Genomic DNA, 6,000 nt, shown 5'->3' on the forward strand with positions numbered 1-6,000 from the left:
AAGTTAGATTGACACATGCATGCCTGTCACCACATAATCCCCATAACCCACAAGTTGAACTGTAGCAGCGTATCCAGGTCCTACAGCAATCTCTATTGTAATGGATCAGCACTGCCTTGAGTAACTTGCACTGCTTGCAATAATTAGTGCCACTTTTAACCTTCTCTCATGGCAAATGATATAAAATCAGTTTAAAAGCTTGGCTAAAAACAAATCACATGTAAATTAACGTAAATCACCTGTTTATATGCACAGGGGAAACGACATAAACCTCATTACTCAGACAGTGCAGAGGGAAGGAAGATATAAAATGAAAGAGAATGATTAATCCTGCTTTTGGAGACCTCAGAAGTGTGCCAGGAAATGAGGTTGGGAAAAATATCTACACTTAAAAATTATAGCGTGGCCATTAGCCAGAGCAACAGGATTAAAAATGATTGGCCCATGAGCACATTACCAGTTGGGAGCTCAGATCTTATCCAATAATCATGCTGCTACCAATCTTTTAGTAACTAAAATCTTCAAAAATATAAAATAAAGATTAAGAGTTAAATCATTAGTAAATCATATTACACAATTATTCCAAAGTTCGTAAATCAGGTTTGTAGCAGTGATGTTATATGATACTGACTCAGAAAGTCTCTGGTAACTTCCAAAAGATTGGGAATTTCTTAGTCCATATGTTAGTTCCCTTTAGATGTAAATCCAAAGTCCAGAGAATCAGAGCACAAAAGATGGAGAAATTTTCAGAGCCTTTTACATCCTTTGCCATATATCTGGAAATGTCCAGTTTCAAACAAATCTCAATCTTAGTTTGTTAAAAGTTACAGTCACTGGATAGAGTCCTAGATAATATGAGTAAATATTATGCTGTTACCCGACTTGCTCATTCAAAGGTTGGGTCTACACGGACCTGTAATGCCAGCAGCTTCACGGAACTAAACAGTGTCCAATTGCAAATGCCTGCTCTTTAGCATAATCACATGGCTAATTAGCATAACCACACAAGATCTCCCTGCCGGAAGAGGCTCCTTCTGGAAGTAAACAGTCCATGTAGACATGCCTCTGCCAGCAAAGGGTCAACCAGAGGGTCAGCTGTCACCCATATTCTGGGTGACATCTTCTCAGGAAGACTCACTAAGCAGAACAGATGTCTTCCATGGCCACTTTGAGAAACCCTGATTTAAAGGACTGTTTAATAACATTATTTTTCTTTCCTCCAATTAAAGGGGAAGGCAATAATGGGTATTGTTACAATGAATGCAGTACTTAATACTTAACATTTCAGAAGTTTAACTCTTTTTACTTATTATCTTTAAGAATACTTTGAATAATTTAAAGAATTGTTAATGGTATACCATAGAACTAAGGAGATTGTGATCCCAGTATATAAAACTCTAAACCTTGTTTAAAATTGTCATGTTGGACAATTACTGCATTAGATTAAAAATCAGCTGGCATACAACATCTAAATTAATGAAACAGACATATAAAACCTGGACTGAGTTTGTAGCAGAAAAACCTCACTAGAGGCATCTCTATACAGATTGAACTTCTCTAGTCCAGCACACTTGGGACCTGATAAGTTCCCATCTATGCATCACCATGCCCCAAGCTTGTATTTGTTCACAAAAATATTATTTTACCATTTCTTCTCATCATAGCTTGTTAGCACTGGGTGATTTTTTTAAGGAAGATAAAGCAAACAATAAATAGAAAAACAGCATCTTTTACTTCTTCTCATTAAATAAAGCTGGGTCAGTTCATAAAGCCAAGCTGTATTATTGTCATGGATAGGTAGCTGACAAGGAGTTAACACATTCCTAACAATCTGTATTCTAAATTACTTTTGGAAAGTAATATCCATATTGTACCTTGAAGGAAGGCCTAAGCAGTAAACTTTAATGGCTGCGTGAGTTGGCAATCATTTCATACAGACAAGACACTGCACTGGAAATTGGTCTATAAATAAGATCCCTTACAGAAGAATTAAAATGGAATTCATATTATTGATGTTCTCTAGTAGCCATAAAAAACATAAGACAGCCAGGAAGTGGCACTTGTTTCAAATCACTGTCTGAAGCACCTGAAGGACACCCTCAAAGTCAGCTTTGATCAATGGTGATGAATATGTTCATCCAGCTTTCTGAGTAACAGTAATGTGTTCAGAAGCCTTGAAGAAATGTGCTTGGCAAAAGGAAATAGAATAGAAATTAACTACCCCCATAGCAAAGTCTTTTCTATGAACATCAATTCATTTCAATGGAATAAAGTCATTCTAAACTCTCCCTACCTCCCATTTTCTTATTGGGTATGTTTTGTTTTTGCTTTGAGTTTCCCCCTTCCTTCAGGGGATAATCTCTCTGAAGAGTGACCACTTTCCCTTGATCGAATACCAGATGCACAGTCATGTGGTTAGTACTATAAGGGTTAAAATCTACAGTGCAAAACCATGTATTTTGCTAGTGGTGTCAAGAAACAAATTGTAGTACAGTAATTGCACTGCATCTCTGGCTGCAATGGCGGGTCAATCATATTCTGTAAGCGCTTCCTTGGAATTGTCAGAATTGGAAAAATGTTACGTAAATGTTTGACTGTAGAGCTAAGAGGGAAGGAGAGAGACATTGGCAAAAAGAATACATTATTTCTTCAAAAGAGGCTTTTACATATATCAAAACAGAGGTAAAGTGAAATGGTAAAGAAATCAACCTACTCCAGTGGCAACAACATTTGTGAGCAGAAAAAAAAATCCAAAAAAAAAGTAAGAAATGAAATAATACCATTTACCTAAATGGAATGTGATAACCAAAGCCCATTCCATGAAAGACATGTGGTTCATTCTCCTCTGTAATTTATATTTTCCTTCAGACAGAGAGGGCAAACCTGAGTGAGACATTCCAAAACTTTTATAACATATAGTGCTTTGTGTGAAGGATGATTGATACTCAGTAGTTTGCTGTGACATTGATGGGTATATGTAGGTAGTGTATGTTACCAATGTCTGAAAGTTGTTTAAAATAAACCTTATTTTTATTTGCAACTTTTAAAAATGATTTTTAGTGAAATTAGTACCAGTGAAAACTGACAGGTTGACAACCTCGATGACTTATTTCTGTTCTTATTCCACACAGCAACCACAGCATGGGCTGGACCAACACAAGCTGCCTTGGTGATGTACTTCTGCTATTTAGCAGACAGGTGCAAAGACCGTATAGTCTCCAAACCCATTCATAACTTTCCTTTATGTTTAACTACCACTCTTGTAGGTGTTTTAGAATTTCAATGATTGATGAAGGAGTCAGAGAACTAGGACAATTTTTTTTGCATCATTCCCTATCCATTTATTTTTATGATCTTATAATTAAAGAAATTCAAAGAATGGAGCTTATCTGGACATTTCCATCCAGCCCCTCCCCCCCGCAATTTTTAGCGATGAGTGGAAGGAAGGGGGCGCATTTTTGCAAAACTGAGCGTGCAAGAAAAATAAAATGATTTTGTTTGAGGTTTTCTGGATTTTCCACACTTTAAAATAACATAATTTTATTGAATACTAATCTTTTTACGGATTCCAGGGTTTCTTCCATACAAAATTATGATTTGTTTTATCTGAAACATTTTTATGGACAATAGGTGAGGGTTTCTGACCTGCTCCCGTCTTGTTTGTCTTTCATTTATCTAAGGATACATACCACTATTGCTTAGTTTTGTAGGTGAATCTAGCCCTTATAGAAACTATACAACCCTACATCCCAAATGTTTGCCTCAAAGACTGGCACAACCTGAAAAACAGTACTGTATGACTTCCCCTGGCACCTTGCTAATATGCCTCAAGTTTCACTTGTAGGGTGTGTGAGGATTACATATCAATTCAGCAAAGTATTTATAGATGTAAGGCCTGCTGTCTTACAAACTGGTTTTACGGGGCTAAAGTTTGTTCTTGAATGCTTTGCTGAATTGGGACCTCAGCCTACTCTTAGATAAGATTATCAGCAAAGGAGCTGGTTAGTGCTGATATACTAATGATGGTAATGTTGTCAATGCACAGTACTTAAGACTATTAATTTCATATTACATACCAACAAGCCACCAATAGCCATCAGGCTACAATTAGGGGCAGCAGGTTTGCAGACATTTTGGTTGTGTTCCAGAACACCAGAGCCTTCACCCATTCCCCACCCAAATATTCCCACCTGCCTAGGGCTCTGGAAGGGAGCTCGTGTGCCAGATGCAGGCTCTAGCCTGAGGGCGGTCAGGGGCATGCAGCCTGTGGGAGGGAGTTTGGTTGCAGGAGGGGATTTGAGGCACAGGGTGGGGTTGCAGGTGGAGAAGGATGCAGCCTCTGGGAGCAATCTCAGGGTTAGACAAGGTGCAGGGGTGGGGTTGCCGTGCTTTCCTACTCCACTGTCAGAAGACAGGATACTGGGCTAAATAGACCTTAGGTCTGACCCAGTATGGCCAATCTTATGTATCTGGGGAACCCCCTCAAGAAGTGTCTTGTAGGCAAGTGTACAGGCACTGCCCCCTCCTCACAACTCCCACAGGCATCAGGGATGCTCAGGAAAGGGTCAGAACATGGAGACAAACCCAGTTGCCAGGATTGCAGGAATGTGCTGGGAACTGCTCATGGACTGAGTAGCAGGAAGCTTCTCTAACTCTGCTGTGCTGCTGCTGGTGGCAGCAGGAGCCCTAGGGCCATTTTAAATCACCCAGCAGCAGCAGGAGGGCCAGGAGCAAATGGGACTAAATGGGAGTGGCATGGGGGCTGTGGTACAGTGAACATTGCTGGGGACAGCCAGGAATATTCCTAGTCCCCAGGCACCCCAGGCCCATACAACCCACATACCATGGCTACAATAACTTTCAGTCACTCTTAACTTAGACCCCGATTTTGTAAACATTTACTGCTGGCATAGGGTTTCCAGTTGTTTGGTCCCTCTTGTGATCCATTGGTTTGAGTTAAACCAAAACTGAAACCACCTAATTGCCATCTGCAGTAGCTAATTTCAACAAACGAACACATACAAAAACTGGAAACCAAGCGATCTCAACTGTGCAATTTTATGCACCATTGCTGCAAAAACCAGAGACTTATTTGCTTTACACTTTCTAGTGCTAGATGTAAATGTGTTATCCACAACTACACTTCCTTCAATTCCGACACACAGGAAAGTGAGAGCGGTAAAGAGTGGAACAAATCACTTAATGATTAAGGGTGAGTTCAGTGATCTGCATTGATAGAGTCAAGATGCATTCATGTTCAGAACATACTTACAGAACATTTCATTTCTTGAAGTGGAAAAGTTGACATGAGTGACAGATTAGTAAGGATCAAGAGCAGCAATCATCATCATGCCTCATTACCTAAAGAACAGTAAGTACTATATGCAGTTTCCAAAGTTGGTTTAATTTTGTGCATTAGTCACATCCATGCTCTTTGTGATAGGCTCATTAAATAGACTATTAGTCATTTTATAGGATATTTATTCACCACTCAGAAAGAAATGGTTACTGTGCTCAGAGATGAACTGGGTAATTCTCTACTCATAAAATCAGAATCCCTCCAGACACACATGCATATCTTGATATCCACCTTTTAATTAATTCCAGCTTCGTTTATTACTGCATACTTATGGAGTATATAGTCCCTATACACGAAATCACTAACAGTTTAATATTAGATAGGATGCTGAATAACAGAACCAGTCTTCAAGGCTGCTGATGGGGGAAGGGGCAGTTGCCCCTACGCCCAGCGTTTTAAAAGGGCCAGGGGCTCTGGACCACCACCACTGCTACTGCAGCAGCAGCAGTTGCCGGAGCCCTTGGCTTTTTTTAATTGCCACTGGTGTCCATCTCAGCATGGTCTGGGTGGCCCTGAAGGCTGGGTGGGTGAGGCTAGCTCTGATTCCCCTCCCACACACTTTTGTCTGAGGCCCCAGACCTTCAGGGAGCCCAGACCTAAGCCCCCTTCCACTTTGCCCAGGACCAGGTGAAGTCTGTTAC

This window comes from Carettochelys insculpta, chromosome 2 (genome assembly GCF_033958435.1).
Source record: "Carettochelys insculpta isolate YL-2023 chromosome 2, ASM3395843v1, whole genome shotgun sequence".
NCBI lineage: Eukaryota > Metazoa > Chordata > Testudines > Carettochelyidae > Carettochelys > Carettochelys insculpta.